We start from the raw sequence: 24,752 nt of genomic DNA on the forward strand, positions 1-24,752 counted from the left end.
GTTGTGACATCTTTAGTCATCACTTAACAAAACTGAAATGCCTCTCAGGGCTTCCTGAAGCCACAGAGCGGGAAACAGGATAGAGGGGAAGGGCAATTCATCATCTGTGGGACTCTCCCCTTGAAAGGCAAAATATATAAGGGGTGCTATTCCCTGCGGTCTGTGACTCTTCACAAAACGAGATTCTGGTGGGGTCTCAATGTTTCCTGTGTCTCCGACTATTCAAATGGTTTTCAAGGCATGCTCCACATGGCCGAGATGTTCTGCTATGAGGATCCAGCTATGGGGACCCAGAAGAACCAGACTTTTACAGTGGGCTTCCATTCATTCTATAGAAAGGGCTTTTCTATTTGTATTTTTTAAAGATCTTATTTATTTATTGGAGAGAGAGAGACAGACAGAGACAGTGAGAAAGAGAGAGAAGAGAGGGAGAAGCAGACTCCCCGCTGAGCAGGGAGCCCTACATGTGGCTCAATCTCAGGCCCCTGGGATCCTGACCTGAGCCGAAGGAAGACACCTAACCGACTGAGCCACCCAGGTGCCGGGGCTTTTCTGTTTTTAAAAATAGTTCTAAATCCACTACCTTAAGCTTTGTATAATCAGAATGCGGAGATGGAAAAACAAGCACCATTCTGCTCATGGTTATGCTCATCCCCCAAGCTAGTGCAAACCAGGAGCATATGTGTGAACCCCTGGAAGATAATTGGGTTATAAAAGCAACTAGAACAGATTGCATGTAAAATAGCTTAATAAAGTTTATTTTGAAAACAAAAGTGATAACTAGAATATAAGAGGTACACACAAGGCGTTTGGTGCAGTAACGCTTTAACCTGGTCACACATTTGAATTACTGGGAACTTAAAAAAAAAAAAAATTGGGGCAGACCCACCTGAATAGGTTCTGATTTAATTGGTCTAGAAGAGAGTCCAGGAATTAGTATTTTTTTAAGTTCCCCAGGTGATATCAATGTGCAGTGGGGATTGATAACCACAGTCTTACAAATATGCAGAGAAAAAGATTATATACACCCAGGGAGCAGAAGAGCAAAGGCATCTCCTTCAGGATCCTCTAGCTTCCAGACACCCAAGGGCCTCTGAGCTCATGCTTTATTTGAAGACAACTGACATGACAGCCGTTACTCCTGAGAGTTAATGAGAGCAGTTTTCATCCCGTCTCTGTCTGATTACATTACCGTTTGCTTTAGGACAGTATTTCTAAAACTTAAAATCTCAAGAATCACCAGAGAGACTTGTTAAAACTAGCAATTCCATATTATGCAGCCATCAAAAGGAATGAGATCTTGCCATTTGCAACGACGTGGATGAAACTGGAGAGTATTATGTTGAGTGAAATAAGTCAAAAAGAGAAAGACATGTATCATATGATCTCACTGATAGGAGGAATTCTTAATCGCAGGAAACAAACTGAGGGTTGCTGGAGTGGGGGGTGGGGTGGGAGGGATGGGGGGACTGGGTGATAGACACTGGGGAGGGTATGTGCTCTGGTAAGCGCTGTGAATTGTGCAAGACTGTTGAATCTCAGATCTGTACCTCTGAAACAAATAATGCAATATATGTTAAGAAAAAAAAAAAAGAAGAAGAAGAAGAAGGTAGCGGGAGGGGAAGAATGAAGCGGGGGAAATCGGAGGGGTAGACGAACCATGAGAGACGATGGACTCTGAAAAACAAACAGGGTTCTAGAGGGGAAGGGGGTGGGAGGATGGGTTGGCCTGGTGGTGGGTATTGAGGAGGGCACATTCTGCATGGAGCACTGGGTTTTATGCACAAACAATGAATCATGGAACACTTCATCTAAAACTAATGAAGTAATGTATGGGGATTAACATAAGAATAAAAAAACAAACAAAAAAAAAAAAACTAGCAATTCCAGACTCTCCCTTCCACACCCCAATTCAGTAGTTTGGTACTGTACGTTCAAGAGCACCCCAAGTGATGCTTGCGATTTGGCCAGGGCTGGGAAACCCTGCTCCAGAATCTACATGGCTCAAACAGCGTCTTATTGCTCGTCTTACAATTTCACCCAGCTCTGGTCTATCACAATACTATTTCTAGAACAATCTTCACATTTCCTATATTCATTATGCCATTCTGTGCTGCCTACCATTGCCTGACGACATGTTATTCAGTTGTTTGATTGATGTGTTCTTGTCTGTTTTCCCCTCCCCTCTGGGACAGGGCACAGAGAGGGTCAGTCTGGTCTTGAGACTACAGAACATGGCGGTGAGGAAAATCTAAAAACAGTAACAAAACAATGATAATAAAGGGATGAGGCCACATCTGGAAGTCCAGCAGACAGTACAACTGGAAAGCCTGTCGGAAGTGTGCTAGTTCACGAGGCCTACTTAGGTACGTGTTGGGAAGAAGGGGGGTGGCAACCACACAATTTTTCATACTTGCTATTCGTGCTTTATGTATACTATCTCATGAGGTCCATATAACATATGATGCATATACTACTGCTGTCTCAATTTGCATAGAAGAAAACATCGATATTTAGGTTAAGTAACTTGCCCAATGACGCACAGCAGCTGAGTGATATAGAGCCAGGAAGCAGGCCCAGGCCAGCCAGCTGTCGAACACTAAGCAATACGGTTTCCTGCTTACAGAGAACAGAATGAGCAAACGAGTTTCGGGAAGGTTCTTCAATTCCTTATCATCTCATCTCCCGCTTTCAGGGGAAGGAACAAGTGACCTACAAAAACTCCAAAGCTTAGATGAGTCTCGTGTTGTGAGGAGTCTCCATTTGGAGAGGTGTCCTCTCCTGCTCCTTCCTGAGCCTGCTTGTCTGGAATTTAGATGTACTATCATTGAATTTGTTAAAAATCAGTGAATAGGGCGCCTGGGTGACTCAGTCGTTAAGCGTCTGCCTTCGGCTCAGGTCATGGTCCCAGGGTCCTGGGATCAAGCCCCGCTTCGGGCTCCCTGCTCCGCGGGAAGCCTGCTTCTCCCTCTCCCGCTCCCCCTGCTTGTGTTCCCTCTCTCACTGTGTCTCCCTCTGTCAAATAAATAAATAAAATCTTTAAAAAAAAAAATCAGTGAACAGAAGTATGTGTTCACTGAATGCAATTTACTTAAAAGTGACTTTATTCTGAAGGTTTGAGATGTGTTAGAGTCCTCTTCTTTGCCTGACAACTCAAAACCAGAACTCTGGTAACTAACCTGGGTTCTGTGTTCTGTTTCGCATTAGTTTTTCATCATGATTCTGAGAAATGGGGCCATTCCCTTGGATGTGTCTCTTGTAGTAAGAAGTTCAAGGAAAATGATAATTTAAAAAAAAACAACTTTTTGTTGTTTCTGAGGAATGTGAAAAGAAACCTATTAAGAAATAGACCATAGCAAAAGGTATAGTGGAAAACAAGTGCACTGGGGAGCCCCAAACACACCAAGTTTTGCCTCATTGTGAGCTGCATAACCCAGATTCATCACTTTCCCCCTCTGAGATATGATGCTAATCTTTAAAGTAAGGATGGTATTACCTAAAATAGGGATGGATGACCCATGACCACAGGCCAAGTCCAGCCTCCTTGGACTGTTTTTAAGGCCTTCTTTCCAGGTAAGAATAATTTCTACCCTTTTTAGGGGTTGGAAAGAGAGAAGAGTAAGAAAATTCAACAGTGGCCTATGTTGGCTGTAAAACCTGAAATATTTAGTATCTGCCCCTTTATAGAAAAAATGTAGTAATCTCTGACCTAAAACCAAGATGATACCATCTGTCTAGCACATCATAAACAACCAAGCCAATATGAACTATAGGATCCATATTTTTAAAGCAGGCTCTCTCACTGCTCCTAAGCAGTCTCTCAACACTTGAAACTCAAATTTGTGCTTCAGCAAAATTTCAGATGACCACAGGGTCACTCACAAATGAGACAGACATCCAAGACTCATTCTGTGAAAGGCAAAGATCTACTCCATGTTGAAACAACTAAATTATTGCCACACATGGTATACCATAGAAGTCTTGAAACAGGGAAAGAAAGAGGACTTGGATTCTAAGTCCCCCAAAATGTCACACAGAAGCATAAACAAATAAAGCAAGTTAAACCGTAGTGTGGTTCTGGAGGGGAAGGGTCAAGATGGGGTGAACTGAACGCCCCTTAGTTGACCTCTTCCAGGCAGGGCAGCCCTAAGAGATCCATGGGGACCAGTTTAGAAACCACGGATGGAGAGGAGGCAACTGGCTGGCTCAATTTGTGGAACATGAAACTCGATCAGGTAAGTTTGAGCCCCATGTTGGGTGTACAGATCACTTAAAAATAAAATCTTTTTTTAAAAAAAGATTTTATTTATTTATTTGAGAGACAGCACAAGTGGGGGGAAGGGCAGAGAGAGGCAGAAGCAGACTTCCCGCTGAGCAGGGACCCCGATGTGGGGCTGGATCCAGGATCGTGACCTGAGCCGAAGGCAGACGCTTAACCGACTGAGCCACCCCGGTGCCCCTTAAAAATAAAATCTTTTTTAAAAAAACCCACTGATGGAGAGAAAAGAAATGGACTTGGACTTGGACTTGAGGGGCTCCATGGAATCCTGGCTCACTAGTTACAGCTTTTCTGAACTTAAGCAAGTCCCATTCCCTCTTTAAACCACGGTTTTTTGAGTTTTAAAAAGATGGTCTACCTTTTAGAACTGTTTTTAAGACTAGTGTTAATGTATATAAAGTAATGTATATATGGCCACAAAGAATATTCTCCATGGGGCGCCTGGATGGCTCAGTCAGTCAAGCATCGACTCTTGGTTTCAGCTCAGGTCATGATCTCAGGCTCATGGCATTGAGCCCTGCATGGGGCTCCACACTCAGTGGAGAGTCCATTTGAAGATTCTCTCCCTCTGCCCCCTGCACTTGTTTGCATGCTCTCTTTCTCTCTCTAAAATCTTTTTTAAAAAGAATATTCTTCATACATATATAAATATCAATTACATACATATATAATTTCATTTTGTTCAAATCTGTTCAAATTTGAACAAAATGAAATTAGCTTACAGTAACATGATAAAAAGTGTGATAGAAATGCTGTAAAAGGGATGCCTGGGTGGCTCAATTGTTAAGTGTCTGCCTTTGGCTCAGGTCATGATACCAGGGTCCTGGGATCGAGCCCCACATCAGGCTCCCTGCTCAGCGGGGGGCCTGCTTCTCCCTCTGCTGCTCCCCCTGCTTGTGTTCCCTCTCTCGCTATGTCTCTCTCTCTGTCAAAAAATAAATAAAATCTTTTAAAAAAATAAAAATAATTTAAAAAATAAAAAATCAATAAATAAAAAAAAAGAAATGCTGTATAAGGAGGTAACTATGTTATGAAAGTCTGCAGTTTCCCTCATCACTATGGTTGGAGAAAATTAAGTGTCTCAGCCAGAACTTGGAGAGTGTTGCATTCTCCACCACTGCCCCCACATCCCCCCTCACTGTTTCGGGTTAAGGAATGCATACCAGCCACAGAGAAATGTGGCTTCCATCCAAGAGAAGGGGGAAGAAAACAAAAACAACTCCACCGTAAAATAGAAAGGAAAATGAGTCTGACAGATTTATTCCTTTCTGCATTTCCTGTTGCTGCTTCCCAAGACTGGCTTTCAAAAGCAAGAGTTTGTCCCATGAGAATAACCTCTACAGCGAGGCAACACTCTCTGAGAAAGATCTGCTTCTCCCTTTTCATTTCTTAATTTTTTTTAAATTCTGGAGCCAAAACAAGCCCAGGTGTCCTTTGTGTCCAATACCAACATGTAATATTCTCTTTCCTCTGTTTTTACAAGACTTTAGAAAAGAAACGGGGGGAAATTGTCAAAGTCCCAAGGACAGGGAGGGAGAACCCAGAGACAGTCCCAGAGGGAATAAGAGAGCTATGTGATATTTGCAGAACAAACAGAAATAATGACAAACTAACACTTTTGAGAAGCTGGAACCATTCTCATTTATGTGTCTGTTTAAAAATGTATGTTTTGTAAGTACATGCAAGCGATACCCCGAAGACAGATTCAGGAGATCGGAGATAGGCATGCATGTAAGTGCAGACTCAAACAAAGGATAAAATGATTCAATGGGGGTGGAATGGTGAATTAATGTATATTATATGTCAAAGTGTCTGCCAATTGGGTATGTTCTTATAAAGAATTAATGTTTCACTCACATTCAATACAGTTGACTTGCTCTAGCTGAAATGGGCCTAGATAGCTATTTATTATCTGAGTGGCTTTAACAGTCTTCTCCACCCTGCAGCTGAAGTTACTGAGTCTAACATGTGGTATTCATTAGTTGAAATCCTGGAGTGTAATTGTCTAGATGTGAAGCATAAAGCTTTGCAATAAAATTTTACATTAAAAAAAGAAATTTATTTGAAATCTCCTGAGTTCTGCCACCAACATAGTGGACACAATACCAATTTTCTTTTCTTTTGGCAAAAAATATACATTTCATTGGCTTTTTGACAGACAGTTACATTCAGAAAAATTAGAATTCCTTTTGCAAACAAATTTTAAGTAATATTTAGGATATCATTTCTGGAAAATCATTTAAGAAAAAGAACTCTATACCTCTTGGAAATATAGGGAATAGTAATTTCTACATCCAAAGCATTTAATTCCCTCCCATTTTCCTCCTCTTCCTCTTTCCTAATTCCCCATTCTACTGACTTACTTGAGAATTACAAATAAATAGGGGGAAAGTAATGTTAATAATATATTTAAAAAGACTTGTTCAATTTTGTTAATTAGCAAAATAGTATTTGATCTCTTTTTCATGAAACTTACATTTTACAATCTATTTTCATTCATTTATTTCCACAGTGATGAAATTATGTCAAGGGCCTAAGGAAAATGTAGAAACATTTTTGAGAGTGAAGTATAGAGAAAGGTTTTGGTTTTAGTTTTCTTAAATGCCTTAAATTCTAAAACAGGAAAGTTTTGAATTCTTACTTTTTTTAATGACAAATAAAATATTTAAGATTAAATCACCAAATATTAAATACCTTACTTAAAACTCTACTACTGGGCGCCTGGGTGGCTCAGATGGTTGGGCGTCTGCCTTCGGCTCAGGTCATGATCTCAGGGTCCTGGGATCGAGTCCTGCATTGGGCTCCCTGCTCCTTGGGAGCCTGCTCCTCCCTCTGCCTCTCTCTCTCTCTCATGAATAAATAAATAAAATCTTTAAAAAAAAAAAAACTCTACTACTACCCAATTCCACAGTAATCTAAAGACTATACAACAAGATGACATCATAGCAAATAACCCAGACATATTTCTATACATTGATTAAAAACAATACATTGCTCTTTTTTCTTTTTAAAATTTATGATTTTTAATATCTATTAAAGTAATCATATATATACTTTAAAAAATGAAATAGCATGAAAAAGGATGAAGTTGGGTCCTTACCTTATACCATATACACAAATTAACTCAAAAATATATCTAAGACATAAACATAAGACCTAAAACTATAAAACTCAGAAGAAAAACTAAGGCGACATCTTCATGACATTGGATTTGGCAATGATTTCTTTGATATGACACCAAAAGCACAGACAACAAAAGGAAAAAGGATAAAATGAACGATATCAAAATTGAAATCTTTTGTGCATCAAAGGACATAATCAAAGTGAAAAGGCAACCTATGGTAATGGAAGAAAATATTTGCAAGTGATATCTCATAAGGTGTTAATATCCAGAATGTATAAAGAACTTCTACATCTCAACAATAACAAAAACAACTCAATTAAACATGGGCAAAGGACTTGAATAGACATTTCTCCAAAGAAGAAATACAAATTGCCAATAAGCATATGAAAAGATACTCAACATTACTAATCATTAGGGAAATGCAGATCAAAACCACAATGAGTTATCACTTTATATCCATTAGGATGACTACTATTAAAAACAAAAATAAAAAATAAATGTTAGTTGGGATGCCTGGGTGGCTCAGTAGGTTAAGCGTCTGCCTTCGGCTCAGGTCATGATCCCAGGGTCCTGGGATCAAGTCCCGCATCAGGCTCCCTGCTCCGCGGGGAGCCTGCTTCTCCCTCTGTCTCTGTCTCTCTCTCTGTCTCTCATGAATAAATAAATAAAATCTTTAAAAAATAAAAAATAAAATGTTAGCAAGGATGTGGAGCAGCTGGAACTCTTGTGTACTGCTGGTAGGAATATAAAATGGTATAGCTGCCATGGAAAACAATATGATAATTCCTCAAAAAATTGAAAATAGAATTACCATGTGATCCAGCAATCCCACTTCTGAGTATATATACCCAAAGAATTGAAAGCAGGGACTCAAAGAGATATTTGTACATTTACATTCATAGCAGCATTATTCACAATAACAGAGAGGCGGAAGCAATTCAAATGTCCAAACAATGAATGAATGGATAAACAAAATGTGGTAATATGGAATATTATTCTGCTTTAAAAAGGTAGGAAGTTCACGGGGCACCTGGATGGCTAACTCGGTTAAGCATCTGCCTTCAGCTCAGGTCATGATCTTGGAGTCCCAGGATAGAGCCCAACATGGGGGTCCCTGCTCAGCGGGAAGCCTGCTTCTCCCTCTGCCCCTCACCCTGCTCATGGTCTCTCTCTCACACACGCACACTCTCTCTCTCTCTCAAAAAAATAAATAAAATCTTTAAAATATATATATATATATATATATATATAAAGGAAGGAAATTCTGACACATGCTACAACATGGATGAACCTTCAAGACATTACACTAAGTATAATAAGCCAGACACAAAAGGACAAATGTAAGTATGATTCCTCTTATATTAGGTATCTAGAGTAGTGGAATGATGGTTGTCAGATCTGGGGTTAGGGAGGTATGTGGAGTTATTGTTTAACACATATAGAATTTCAGTTTGGGAAGATGAAAAAGTTCTGGAGATGGATGGTAGTGATAATTCCACAACAATGTGAATGTACTTAATGCCCCTGAATTGTACATTCAAAAATGGGTAAAACAGTAGATTTTATGTTATATTTACACAACTTTGCACATATACACACACATAAACATACACATACGTATACATACACATAAACATATATACTCCACTTACCCCCTGCCATATTCCTTAAATAGGTGGCACAATTTTTTATTATATCAATATTTTATCATGAGTATCTGCATGTTGTTCAGAAATAAGCCTTATAGTATACAATGATTACACTCCCTTTGTTTTTCCTAGAGTTAATAATAATTCAGGTTTTGGGGTTTTGGGTTTGGGAAGGGGGTTTCTTTTTTTTTTGCTTTTTTATTATATTATGTTAATCACCATACATTACATCATTAGGTTTTGATGTAGTGTTCCATGATTCATTGTTTGCGTATAACACCCAGTGCTCCATGCAGAACGTGCCCTCTTTAATACCCATCACCAGGCTGACCCATCCCCCCACCCCCCTCCCCTCTAGAACCCTCAGTTTGTTTCTCAGAGTCCATAGTCTCTCACGGTTCATCTCCCCCTCCGATTTCCCCCCCTTCATTCTTCCCCTCCTGCTATCTTCTTCTTTTTTTTTTTTTTTAACATATCATGTATTATTTGTTTCAGAGGTACAGGTCTGTGATTCAACAGTCTTACACAATTCACAGCGCTCACCATAACACATACCCTCCCCAATGTCTATCACCCAGCCACCCCATCCATCCCACCCCCCACCACTCCAGCAACTCTCAGTTTGTTTCCTGAGATTAAGAATTCCTCCTATCGGGCGCCTGGGTGGCTCAGTTGGTTAAGTGACTGCCTTCGGCTCAGGTCATGATCCTGGAGTCCCTGGATCGAGTCCCGCATCGGGCTCCCTGCTCAGCAGGGAGCCTGCTTCTGCCTCTGACCCTCCCCCCTCTCATGTGCTCTCTCTCTCTCATTCTCTCTGTCTCAAATAAATAAATAAAATCTTTAAAAAAAAAAAAAAAAAAAAAAAAGAATTCCTCCTATCAGTGAGGTCATATGATACATGTCTTTCTCTGATTGACTTATTTCGCTCAGCATAATACCTTCCAGTTCCATCCACGTCATTGCAAATGGCAAGATTTCTATGTAATTCTTTTATCTATGTAATTCTTTTTCTATAGAATTGTTTTTTCAAAATCTCCAGAAGAACTGTAATTTTTTCAATATAATAAAAATATTAAACAATATGTCAGGGTTTTTTTGTTAGAAATATTTGTCCTGGGGGCGCCTAGGTGGCTCAGTCGTTAAGCGTCTGCCTTCGGCTCAGGTCATGATCCCAGGGTTCTGGGATCGAGCCCCACATCGGGCTCCCTGCTCAGCGGGAAGCCTGCTTCTCCCTCTCCCACTCCCCCTGCTTGTGTTCCTGCTCTCGCTATCTCTCTCTCTGTCAAATAAATAAATAAAATCTTAAAAAAAAAAAAAAGAAATATTTGTCCTAGAACCGTCTTCCCACTCTAAGCTGGACTTGTAGGCTCAGCCTACTGTACAGCTATCCTGTTAGGACTTCTATTCACTCTCATCCTAGGAATTACTTTTACCTCCAGGATTCTATGTTGTTCCTCTTTCTCAGAACTCACATCTTTTTTTTCCCTTGATTTACTTCCTTCTTTTGGCTGGACACAATTTCCAGAAGCTTCCTGAAAAAAAAGAACATGTTGGAGTTTAATTTTTTTACAACTTGCTTGTAAAATAACGACTTTATTGTAACCCTTGGAAAAAAATAAGTAGCTGACTCTTGAACTCAATATTGGGAATAACTTTTACTGAGAATGTTGAAACCATTTTTCATTGTTCCCTAGATGTAGGGATTGGTGTTCAGAAATCAAATGTCATTTTAAATCCTGATCCTTTCTATATGACTCGGGTTTTTTCCTAGGCATTTCGAAGATTGTTTCTTTCCCCTAAGATTCAAAATGATGTGCTTTAAGTTTCTTTGCCATTAATATGTTGAGATTTTGTACATAATTTCAACTTGGAACCTTGATATCCTTCTATTTTATTTATTTCTTTTTTTTTAATGTCCTCATCTCAAATTTTTCACTTCCCTATTTTTGAGACTATTTTTTTTTAAGATTTTATTTATTTATTTGAGAGAGAGAATGAGAGAGAGAGAGAGCACGAGAGGGAGAAGCAGACTCCCCGCAGAGCAGGGAGCCCGATGCGGGACTTGATCCCGGGACCCTGGGATCATGACCTGAGCCGAAGGCAGACGCTCAACCATCTGAGCCACCCAGGCGCCCTATTTTTGAGACTATTAATCAGATATTAAACCACCATGTTTCATCCTTTCATTTTCCTATCTTAGTCTTTTTGTTCCAGTTTGATGGTTTATTACTCCTTTGACTAGGTTACATTACCTGGCACTGTTGATGGGACATCACTCCCATGACTACATTATGTTATAGAAGACTGTCTTAGCACTAGAGTGAGAGGTTACCCTTGCTGGCTTGATAAAGTAAGCAGGCATGTTGAAGAAGCTCGTGTGGAAAGGACCAGCAAGTGATCTCTAGGTGGCCTATAGGATCTGAAGGCAGCCAGTAGCTAGAATAAAAAAGGTGGGGCCGGGAGTCATACAGCAGCAAGAAAATGAATTCTGTCCAGAACCTAACTGTGCTTCAGACTGGATCTTTCTCCAGTTGAGACTCTGATGAGACCATAGCCCCATTCAAAACCTAGATTGCAGCCACGGGTGACCCCCAAAGAGGGGTCATGCCTGAACTTTTTTTTTTTTTTAAAGATTTTATTTATTTATTTGAGAGAGAAAATGAGATAGAGAGAGAGCATGAGATGGGGGAGGGTCAGAGGGAGGAGCAGACTCCCTGCCGAGCAGGGAGCCCGACGCGGGACTCGATCCCGGGACTCCAGGATCATGACCTGAGCCGAAGGCAGTCGCTTAACCGACTGAGCCACCCAGGCGCCCCATGCCTGAACTTTTAACACATGCATGCACACACACACACAGTATAAGAGAAATGTGTATATTGTGTAAGCCACTAGACTTGTGGTAACTTGTTATGTAGCAATTGAAAACAAATACACTAGATAATTTTCTCCACTTTATTTTCCAACTTTTTAATTAAAAGTTTAAAATTTGGGTGGGGGGTCTGGGTGGCTCAGTCAGTTGAGCATCCAACTCTTGCTGTCAGCTCAGGTCATGATCTCAGGATTGTGGGATTGAGCCCTGTGTCGGGCTCCATACTCGGCAGGGAGTCTGCTTGGGATTCTCTCTCTCCCTCTGCCCCTAACCCCCTGCTCTCACACTCTCTCTCTTGCTCTCAAATAAATAAATCTTTTTAAAAAGTTTAAAATTTTATCATATATTTAAATTCCAATAGTTATTTTTGTTCTTTGAATGTTTTAAAAATGTCAGTAGTATCCGGTTCATGACAGAGGGCAAGAGAAATAGTTTGAAGGCTTCTTTATAATAGATAACAAGAAATAGCCACAGTACTTCTCTGTTCTCTACATCCATACCCTTTTCAATATGATTCTGCAACCACTTTCATGAAGATGTAGTTATTTACTCAGCTCTTGAGTCTGAGCTGGTCTTCTGACTTGCTTTGGCTACTGAAATATGGAAGAATAGATGATGTAGCAGGAATAGCCTAGGCATCAAGAAGTTTTTCATGCTTCTACTCATTTTCTTGGGTCCCTGCCTCTGCCTAATGAAAAAGCCTGTTGGAAGATGAGAGACCACACAGACCAGAGCTGAGTCAGCCTAACTACACCAGCCAAAGCCCAGAGATGTGAGAGAGTCCCACCACAATCAGCAGAACTATTACCTAACCTGGCAAGTGACTACAGATAACATGAACAAGGTTGTCCTACATGCATCCCCCTAGTGACCAGAATATCTGTCAGCTTAATGCTTGTTGTTTTAAGATACTATGTTTTAGAGTCATTTGTAATACAGCAATAGCCAAATAATACACAGTTCTTTATATAGACTTTTAACCAATTCTTTCTTTTCATTTCCACCCTCATCCTCTTCAGAGATATCCATTGCCTCCAGTTTCTGGGAATCTGTGGTGTTAGTCATTTTCTTCTTGCTGAGTCCTCCATTTGTGTGCCATTAGATTTCAGCTTCCTAGGCTCTGCTAAATCACCTACAGAATTCCATCTTCCAAATTTTCATTGTCAATTCCCATTTGGTACGATAGCCTCTCCAATTCTTATTGACCTTATTATTCCTTTATTGCCATTTTAGTGGGATTTCAGGAAAAAGGCAAGATAGGCATGTATATTAAAATGTTTTATTGTAATTATGAGTTCAGTACAATCCTCAGTTGCAAAACCAAGGTGTATTTTTGCCTCCAAATTCAATGCCATTTTTATAAAAACAAGATGTACTCACTCTCCTTTGCTTGTCACCTTTTTCTTCATGATATTTGATCTAGATGTCAACGGCCACTCCCACCGTTCCCCAGCATTCTCTATGCCCCTTCTCCTGCTATATTTTTCAGCACTTATCAGGGATTCTTAACTAGAGTTCCACGGAATCCTAGAATATCTGTGATATGTTGCTAGGGATTCTACAAGAGAAATGATGAAAAATATAAACATTAATTTTTGAATTTGGCATGCCATGCAATTCTAACACTCACAGTGATGGATAATGACCAAGCAGCCATGTTAGAAATTTCTTTAAAGTCTTTCTGCTCCGTATGACAGTACAGAGTAGGACCATTTCATTTGGTTAGGTTCTTTCTCAATTTTTGGTATGAAATATGGAAGACCATTGATAATTGTTGAACACAGAATTGCACAGAGTGGAGGACAGTAAACTAATAATGTCAAGCTTTCTCTTCCAAATGACATCCTTCAATCACTCCTTACACATACCAAGTTGACCTAGGGAAAAACAAAAAACAAACAACAGCAAAACAAAAAACCCAACTAGTACAGCAGAAAATCTGAGAGAAATTTGTATTCTGAAGAAGGAATTTTTATACACTATGTCTCAGCTTCTCCTCTGTCAATTTGCTGTAGCTGTAAATGTTGCGTAGATTGTGCAGATTAGAAGAGGATTGTATTGGATGTTTTCATAGTGTTTGTTCCTTTCTTGTTTGTTTGTTGTGACCTCCTGTTTTCTATTTTATTTACGTTTTTTATAAACATGACTGATCTCCAACATGGTGATATTTGAAGGTGGATGAGAGATGGGAGGAAAGAATTCTTATCCCAGACTTAGGGACAATTTTCATAAGGTTAGTGATGAAGAATTATAATCTTTTGAGACATTTCACTGTCCTGTTGCAACAAGTGACAGAATGAGAGAAAGAGAGAGCGAGAGAGGAAGAAAGGTAGACAGACAGACAAGCATCAGGAGCCAAAACAGAAATCATTTTATTTTAGTTGAAGATGAAATTTATATGCTCATCTCACTTGACCCAAAACTGATTCTTTATGCAGAAAAAAAAAGGGGTGGCGCCCAAGTATCATATTAAAAAGTACATATCATTCTTTACTTTGGCTTTCAAAAATAATGTTTTATGCATATATAGGCCTAAAAAGAAACCAGGAAACCAACAGGTATATAATAATTCTGTAACTCTATATGTGCCTAATAATTTGTAACTATATTGAAGCCTGAATTTGTCAAGCAATAACTAATTATTTCTTCTAAATCTTGAGTAAAACCACGGGCACCTGGGTGGCTCAGTTGGTTAAGCGTCTGGCTTGGCTAGGGTCATGATCTCAGGGTCCTGGAGTTCAGCCCTGCCTGTCCAGCCCCTCCTCCAGCTCTGAGCTCAGTGGGGAGTCTGCTTCTCCCTCCACCCCTCCGCACAACTCTCCCCACATCCCTGCTCGCTCATGCGTGCTTTCTCTCTCAAATAAATAAATAAAATCTTTTTAAAAATTTGTTAATAAATAAATCGAGTAAAACTGTGTCTTAAACTATATTTTTATTCATTGCTTTGGGTTATAGTATTAGTAACTTTACCATCCAATATTATAAATAAATTTTCATGTTGAAAAAAGCATTAATTAAAATCAACTTACAACTTCTATTTAATTTAAGTCTACAAAGCCTGTGTTTAGGAAATTAAATCCCATTTTTTTTTAAAGATTTTGTTTATTTATTCATAAGAGACAGAGAGAGAGAGAGAGAGAGAGAGGCAGAGAGAGATGTGGAACTCAATCCCAGGACCCTGGGATCATGACCTGAGCCGAAGGCAGACGCTTAACCATCTGAGCCACCCAGGTGCCCTAAATCCCATTTTAGCTTAAGACAGTTATTTAACAAATTTATTATGTTTCTCACAGAAGTTTTTAAATTTTATGAATGGTAAGGAAAAAAATCTTAAGTAGAATAAGCTTAACTGCCCATGTTTTTCAAGAGAATTCGGCTCAAAAGCCTTTTTCGTTGTTGTTCTAAATAGGGAAAACGCTTGTTGCACATACTCTGTTAGCATTTGTATCAGAGAAATTTGTAATAAGACTTTTAGTCTGCGGTAAACTGAATATTGGCCCCTGAAGATGTCCACATTCTAATCTCTGAAACCTATAATGTGTTACCTTATTGGTCAAAAGGGATTTAACAGGTCGGTCAAGTTTAGGGTCTTAAAATAGAGAGATTATATTTACTAGATTATCAAGGTAGGCCCAAAGTATTGACAAGGGTCCTTATAAAAGAGAAGTATGAAAGTCAGAGACAGGGAAAGATCTGAAGACGCTAAGCTGCTAGGCTCAAATAAGAAGAAAGGGGACCATCATTGAAGGAATGCAGGCAGCCTCTAGAAGCTGGAAAAGGCAAGGAAATGGATTTGCTCCTAGAATCTTCAGAAGGAAAACAGCCCTGCTAAACCATTTTGGACTTCTGATCTCCAGAACAGTGAGCTGATAAATTTGTGTTGCTTTAAGCCACTAAATTTGTGGTAATTTGTTACAGCAGCAAGAGGAAACTAATACATGGGCTAATGGGATAAGGTTTTAAATACACACACACACACACACACACAATCAAATAGGTAAACAGAAAAACAAACAAACCCTGAGTTTCCTCTACCTACAACTACTGATTTGTTTTGTGGGTTTTATATGCTTGTTGGGGAGGGGGAAACAAACAAAAAGAATAGACTAGTAGACTAGCCAAAATAGATCTACAGGAAAACAACATTGTCTATCAAAAGATCAGAGAAAGTTATTCTTGGATTATCATATCTACAAGTTACTGAACCTGCTAACATACCATGAGCTACAGATATAATAATTTTTAGGCAGAGTTTCCTTGAACTTGAAAATTGTTTCAAGGTTTCATTCAGGTAAAAAGATTGAAAGTAGCTATACTGCATGTTTGTTGGCTTATTTGCTCATTGTCTACCTCTGTACTCCAGATCAGACAAGGGGTTGCTTCCTGCCATATCTTCAGTGCCTAGAACAGCACCTGACACATAGTTGACTCACAGTATGCGTTAAATGAATATGTGACGACCATGTTTTCTGAACCAAAATCAAATACCTATTCTGATGAGGGTCTGAAATGAGGCCTCATAGTGGCATGTCTCCAGGAACTTGAGCCTGACCCTAAAGACCAACAATAGAGAAGACTGTTCCTCCCCACTCCTGCAAAGGTTTGTGGGTTTTATTTATTTTAACACTAGCCCTGTTAGCACTTTGTTGCTGACTCTTTGACTACTGGATTCCATATTTGTTTACCCGTGTCTTTCGCAGTTTTGAATCCAGTGGTATCTTAGTCTTTGCTTGTCACTCCATCACAGTGCAGTCTGTAGCTCTTCTTCCCTCCACGCAGACGTGCCAGGATCTGGAGCTCCACCTCCCCTCCTGGAGCAATCCCTGTGGTTCTGCCCAAGAGAACAGAGACTGCATTCTCAAATCTCTGTGTCGGGGATTGGCAACTGCCTGCAAGCCAAAGCTAGCCCACTGTTTCTTTTTGTAAATAAAGTTTTATTGGAACACAAATGTGTTCATTTGTTTATACATCGTCTACGGCTGCTTTCAGGTTACAACTTCAGAGCTGAATAGAAGTTGTGATAGAGATCCTGTGGCCTGTAAAATCTAAAATAATTACTAACGGATATTTTAAAGAAAAAGATTGCTAACCTTTGCTCTATGCTTATGTATAAGAAGCTTTTGATCCTCCTTCCATTGGAATGAGCTCTTCCTTCCAGTTTGGAGTGAAAATTGAAAAAATTTTTTCCATTGGTGCAGCACAAAATACCTGCTCCTTGGCAGTGTCACATCTATTACCTAACCCCACTAGAGTCTTGGGATATTATTGTTTATTCGCAGAATGCACAATAGCATACCGATTACAAAAAGTACCGTACAAAGAGAGAACATTATCTTACCAGAGAAAATGGCCATTTCAAGTTGCATGGTTACCCATGAATATAAAGAAACAGGGGTTTTATTTTTATGATAAGTGAAAGACTTCATTAATTTGCAGAGCTCCTGATCAAAAATTTTGAGATACTCGTGTTCAAGCTGTTTTCTCCATGATATCTATTCTTGATAACCTCAGTGAGAATTCGTATTCACAAGGCTGCTTTCCTGAAGCAAGGACCCGTGTATATGCTGTCATAGTAATTGGAGCATTTTGTAATAATTTTCAAACCGGTGGCCAACGACACTAAATCAGTAAGACAAAAGTCCTCAATCTTTTCTTTTCTCTAAGAAAGCTCTCTGTATCTCAACCACTGAAATAAGAATTTTGTTCACGCCAGTCAACACTGTTTATAGATTGCTCAAAATTTGCATTTTTAAGTGGGAGTTTATAGGCCCCAATTATTTTAACATTTTTAAAATATCTAATTCTATAGCATAAAGAGCTGAGCATCAAATCCGGATTCCCAGAATGCAAATGATCTGAGCCTATTTCTCTCCCCGGCAGAAGGTGGCACTAGAGTTCTGCTTGCAAAACCACTGCTAAATACCTGCAGTGTTTAATTAGCAGCCTTTGAACACGAATGCGAATCAGAATATATACCCATCAGTGTGTACACTTTAAATGTATTTAGCCGCATCAAGGCCATTGCAATAAAACTTCTCAGAATCCTCCAAAACCTTCAAACGAGCATCACAAAATAATTCATTTTACAAATATTTATTGACACAAAATTTATAAAATTTATTTATACAAATAATATATATATTAGTGGTACTCAAAAAGCAATAAAGATATTGACACCTGCTAATGGGAGAGACACACATTAAATAAGCCACAGACAACGAGCTACATAATGACAATTGTCATATTGTAAAGCAGATGCACAGGATGCTGTGACAAGATATTAAAAGAGCCTGACCCAATTGTGGGGGAAGGGCAAGAGCTCTTCCTTGAGTCCTTCCTGAAAATGCTTATCCTTCATTCCTAAAACGTAATTCTTTCTAGACCCTATTTCTATTTCTGCTCTTAAAAACCACTCAATAATTAATTACATGATTAAAGTTCTGTCCTGTATTCCATTAGCTTGTCTGGCATTATGTAACTTCCCGCGGTTCTGCAGTGCTAGTTTCTTTTGAGCATTCGGCAGAGCAGTAGTCCTCACCTGGGCCAGGACCACCATAGGGGGCCATCTAGAAACTTGTGGAGGTGTTTTTGTGTATTTTGCAATGATTTGGAGGGTGCTTCTGGAATTAATGAATGAGGGCCAAGAATCCTAGGCATCCCGCCAGGAGGTGAAACCATCCTGCACAAGTAAAATTTACTCCTCATCCCTCATGACCTTCCAACATCCCACTGGTCATTCGGGCACGTAAACAGCCTGCTTATAATTTCTCATGTTTTACACATAAACACAAAATCTTTTGCATGGCTCTCATGTAAACTGAATTTTCCAGGAATGCAACATGACTGTAAATAGAAGGAAGACTGTACTATGTCTAGTTTGAAACTTTACCGAAAATTCCTAATCATTTTTGGAAAATCCTTTCAAAAAGCAGTGCCCCAGCTGGTATTTGAGATGCCGATTTGACAAACCAGTACCATGCTGCTTTTTATAGCTGACACATTCGTAAAGATTCTACAGAGGGGTGTAAGCATCTGACCACGTCATAATTTCTTCTAGTATAATCAAGTCAAAGCATCTACACACTGAAATACACATTGTTTCATTAAAAATGACTTTCCTTGAATTTCCCCCTGCATATTAAAGCCAGAGAACTTTTTTTATTATTATATGTGTAGGGAAATTACATTATCTGTGAATTTCATTCCAGAGTGGTAAAGAAGACCCTGGTTCTGGTGGGAGAAGCCACCGTAGCAGAGCCTCATTGTTAGGAAACCAGGAGATGGACGGCCCTGGGTTAAATACCTGCCCCTCACATATTGTCTGTGCCTCCTTAGGGAAATTCTTAAAACACTTATTATTTCAGTGTCTTCATCTATGTAACAGGACGCCAATAAAACCTATCTCATGAAAGTACTGCTGTTTCTGTGAGGATTAATGGGTAGTGTTCAGAAAGTGTGTAGCACAATACCAAGCACATAACAAAAATTCACTAAATGTTATTTTATTATTTTAACAGTCAAAGTGGCAACTGATAACGCTTTAGAGATTATTTTCCTAGTTGGTGAAGCATACTTGTAGCTATCCTCTGAATGTTAAACTCTCATATTATGATTAAGAGTATGTGTGGTACGTGCACTTTAGAAAGAAAGTTTTCAATTATTGTTTTAGGTTTTAATCCTTTAGGATTAAAGCCACCTGTCTTCCCCTCTGAATCCAGCTATAGACTGCCCCGTCATGTGAATTTACATTCCTGCTGCATGACCCCATAGTCAGAGATAATATGAAAATGTATTTGGTGACCAAACCCGATAAATGGGAGTCAAGATCTTGTATGCGATGAGGAAATATTCTTGGCCCCACTTCCTCTATAACCCCTGGAACCCATTTATCAGAACTTTGTAGATCATTGTCCAGATGAAAAGTGTCTCTTAAATTCAGGTTGAGAAAAAGATTGATATTATCTCTGAATAAACTATTAAGCTTTTTTATGACTGAATAATTCATTTATTCAACAAATATTTATTTGACTCTTACTTTGAAGAAGGAGATGTGCCGGGAGCTGGGTGAATAATGAACTATAGAATTGTAAGTCAGTATTCACTGATTCATTCTTTCAACAAATATGCGTTGGTACAATAGGCCCTGGTCCATGTGGTAGGGATAGAAAGATGAATAAGATATGATCTTTGCTTCAAAAATCCGAACCCGTATAAAATAAACTAGCTGGATCTGAAATGTAAACAATCTTATTTTGTCTCAGAGAAAGTTTGTAAGATGAAAAATAAACTATTGAGTAGCCGCCATGACCAGAGTACTACAAGGTACTATGTTGTCACATACGCTGACGTTCACTTTCATTGAATCCTTATACCTACCCGATGAGACAGGTACTATATTCATTTTTGTTGTTAGTCATGAGGAAATCAACTTAGTGAGAATATGTAATTTTCCAAATTAGTAATGATAACAAGAGCTAGTCTTGGTTGATACAAGTACTAAGCATTACATTTCATTTAATCTTCACAAAAATCCTAGATGGTATGTACTATCGTGTTTCTATTCTATAATGTGGAAACAGAGGGTGAGAGAGTTCAAATAAGTGTTGCAATTTTCACATAGCTAGCTGTGGAACCAGGAGACAGCCCAGGCCATCTGCTTCCCGAGCTGGTACTTCTGCCGGCTACCTGACAGTTATCTGTAGTCCCAGCAGATGAGTAGGAGACCCAGAATGAGGACTTCAGTGTGCCTGACTTCAGACTCCCTACTTTTTCTACCATGTTCTCCTTCCTCTATTTCTGGTCCATGCCTGATAACCATGGAGCTGTACTGCATGACTTTTTGAACCCTTAATGCGATGAGGTTGAAAAGGAACTGCATGCATGGAATAGAATGGAATAGTTTGAGGTAGGCCAATGCTCCCACCAAGAACCACCAGAAAATTGAGATAAAATACAAAACTCATATAGTTTTTTAAAAGCATCCAAGGCTGGGCGCCTGGGTGGCTCAGTTGGTTAAGCGACTGCCTTCGGCTCAGGTCATGATCCTGGAGTCCCAGGATTAAGTCCCGCATCGGGCTCCCTGCTCGGCAGGGAGCCTGCTTCTCCCTCTGACCCTCCCCCCTCTCATGTGCTCGCTCTCTCTCATTCTCTCTCTCTCAAATAAATAAATAAAATCTTTAAAAAATAAATAAATAAATAAAATAAATAAATAAATAAAAGCATCCAAGGCTTTAGAAGTAAGGGGAATTTGAGGATTAAAATTCTGGATTGAGGAGAGACTCTCAGAGGTGAGCTGAGGCTCCAAGCCTTTTTTTTTTCCTCGGCGGGGGGTGTGGGGGGGTCATTTACCCACTTCTGCATAGGGCTAGGCACTGAGAGTTGGGATTTGGCCCAGAAGAGTCTATATTATGGGCAGATAAAATGGCAAACCGTTGGTTGTTGCTCCAGGGTTTGAATAACAAAAATTAGAGACTTCAGGGGCTTCAAACACACTGCTTCCCACGCAAGACTTCACTAATTCTGAAATCGCATGAGGAAAGAACTTAAAAATCCAAATCTAAAATCTCTTAGAAGCAGAGCTGACTTTTCCACGATCTGTCTTGGTGCCGAGGAAACAAAAACTGGGCAAGCTCTCAACTAAAGCTCTGGAAGGACCATGCTCTAGAAAAAGGGACAATCAGAAGTAGGATTGAGTCTTACTGTCTTAGTCAGCTTGGGCTGCCATAACAAAATACCATAGACTGGGCGGCTTAAGTAACAAATATATATTTATTTCTCCCAGTTTTCGAGATGCTGGCAGGTCCAAGATCAAAGGTGCAGGCTACGTGGGTGTCTGTTGAGAGCTCTCTTCCTGGCCTACAGATGGCAGCCTTCGCACTGTGTCCTCAGAAAGTCACAGTCCTACGGAATTAGGGCCCTACTCTTATGCCCTTATTTAACCATAATTACCCCCTGAAGACCCTCTCTCCAAAAATAGTCACGTTGGGGGTTAAGGCTTCAACATATGAATTTTAGGATGACCGAATTCAGCCTATAGCACTTACCAAAATGCAATCTGGCTGCAACATACTTATAGGTGGTAAAGTAAAATAAATAGGATTTCCCAACAATGTTAAGCTAAAAGTTACAGCCTGTTTTGTATGAATTTAGACTCTACATGTGAACTATCTGCACACACACACAAAAAAAATAGTTCAGTGTATTGTTTCTCTTTTCTGAGGCTGCTACCTCAAGCGATAGATCTCTGAAAGTAAAATATAATCAGAAATGAGCAATAAACTGTCATAACAACTGATTCTATTTTATAGCCTTCTTTTGAATGTCATCCCTTAATGCAGGGTGGTTCTTTCTGCAGAACTAGTTGTTTGCTCAATTTGAGCCTTGTGGGACTGTCATTTGTGACATCATGTAATGATTTACTGAAAATACTTATTCAGTATATGAACCTCTTTCATCAGACAACTCTGGGTTCTCATTCCTTCATTTGTTCTTACAAAATGTGTCAGTGCCTTAATTTTGTAAGTGAAAACGTAAACGTTATAGCTGATAGAGACTCTTAACTGATTCTGAAGTTGTGTTGAAGTCAAGGGTGTTTCTTCCTAATTTGGAGTCAGCCAAGTTCAGACTCCAGACGCAGGGAAAATGCAGAACAGGACTATCAGTCTTCTTTGTTCAAAACAGATGACTCTGTAAGTATTTGCCTAGTTAAAAATAACAACATTCCTTCCCCAAGTCATCAGCTGGACAGTCTAGCCTGCTCATGTTTTTTTTTTAACCCAGTCAGGGGAATTGAGGTCAAAAGGCTATGTACTCTGAATTAAATTTTTTTTCACAATGGATTATACTGAAAAATTTATCTACCTTTGATATTTTTCTTTAATGATGATCCTACTTCTCGTTGTGAAAAATGTAACAAATTTACCTTAAATTGCCACTGAACTGCTTCTCTTTCACTGATTTTTTCATGTTGTTAACAGAAAACCTAATTAGTTTTCACTAAGTTGTTATTCAATTTCCTTTATGAAAGTTTCTAGTAATTCCAATAACAACTCTTGCCTGAAAAATTCCATCTCATGATGGTTATTTGCAGTGATATATATCAACTACACAATGTGGGTATTCTCATTCTGTTGTTTCATTTGTATAATTTCCACCCCCAAATGAAATATCCTTTTCTTTGATTCAGATAGAAACTTGTCACACCCATTTGTCTCTCTCACTTTTTTTTTCATATGTCTTCTCTTTATTCCACCTCAAGAATTTCATGCAAGAATAAATAAATATATTTGGCATTTTAGGATGACATACCAGTGGAATATCCCGGACTCTTCTATTTCTTCACCATTAATTTATGTATTGCTCCACCCCCTGCAGCAAGAAAAGATAGAAACCATCTAGAACAACAAGAACAAAAAAAGTGATATGAACTTGTAAAATAAATGTCAAAGCTCTCTCTTTTAGGACTCAAGTATAATTTGTTGCTATTATAAAGGAGTTACAGTGAAAGAGTAGTTGATAGCATGATTTTGGCTATTAAAGCATTGCGAGTATTGACGAGATCTTAATATTCCAGCTGAGAAGATTTCGGAGCCTTCAAGAAGACTGCATATGGTGTTTTTTATTTTAATAATTCATTAGATATTCTGATTTAATCAAACGTTTAGCTTATCCAATACGCTTTTCAGATGTGGGAAAGAAAATATGTTGTTATACAATCCATGTCCCCTGTGGAGTTCCTATCACTTCCCATCTCAATGCCCAGGAGATGTAGGTACAAAAAGCAGCACCGGATGATCTCTGTCAGTGTGGTTCCTGATCCCACTGATAAAGATCACACGATTCGTACTGCATGTAAATAATCAGCACTGTTGATTGTGATCTTGAGAATTTTGCACAGTTTGGGTCCTGGTTACCTGAGATCATCTTTCTCCCCTGGGTGCTTCACAATAACCACAAAGGGCAATGGAAGGCTATAAACTTGGTCAAAGACACATGGAGCCACGGGGTGCTTTGAGGGTCACTGAAGGGCAAGTATGCTTTGTGCACCATTTGTACCCCCTCCTCTGTGATCACTGGTGATGAACTGGGGCACACTTCCTCTAATGATTCCCCAAAGGAGGGTTTTTTCATCAAGTTCATGCCCTTGACCTTCAGATCAGGCAATGAAATTAGAATGGTCAATAGCAGCAAAACTAGGAAAGTTTATGCTTCTCTAAACAGCCACAATGGAGCATCCATTACATGATTTCTAAGCTAATGTTGCGAATATAGAATTTTTAAATTAACTTACTCAGCGAATTTTTAATTAGGACATAGAGGTGAGATGACCCTCTATCCAGGCAAGAACACAAGTCAGCCTTTTCCAACTTTCAGTAAATAGAATGTTAAGCTTGCCTTGTGCATTCTGATATCCAAAGACATGAGTCTTCTTTCAAGCAATAATGCCTGATATTTGCAGTTTGGATTTTTGCCAGAATTTAACTTGAACAGACTGTTCTACAGCTTCTGTCAAAAGACAACAGAGATAAGTGATGTTTGAGCAAGACAGTTTATCCATTCATCTCTCTAGGTATTCTAAACTGTCTTCTTTATCAAAATAGACCTCTAGAAAGATATTTACTTGGATTGAATAGACTTTGACCCTTGAAAAACTATCTCCACTGAATTTACATTTTGTTATGCACTTGGCAGTTATTAAAGGTGAGTTTAAGAAGTGCCTACCTAAAAAACATTTCTAGTAACCTGATATGGTAGAAAGAAGAATTAGAAGGCATTGAAAGTTAGGAATTAGGGGACCTTGATTTGAGGCTAAATGGTGCCCTCATACTAACT

Source organism: Mirounga angustirostris, unplaced genomic scaffold (genome assembly GCF_029215605.1).
Source record: "Mirounga angustirostris isolate CCGP_5_RB_7025 unplaced genomic scaffold, mMirAng1.0.hap1 SCAF_2, whole genome shotgun sequence".
NCBI lineage: Eukaryota > Metazoa > Chordata > Mammalia > Carnivora > Phocidae > Mirounga > Mirounga angustirostris.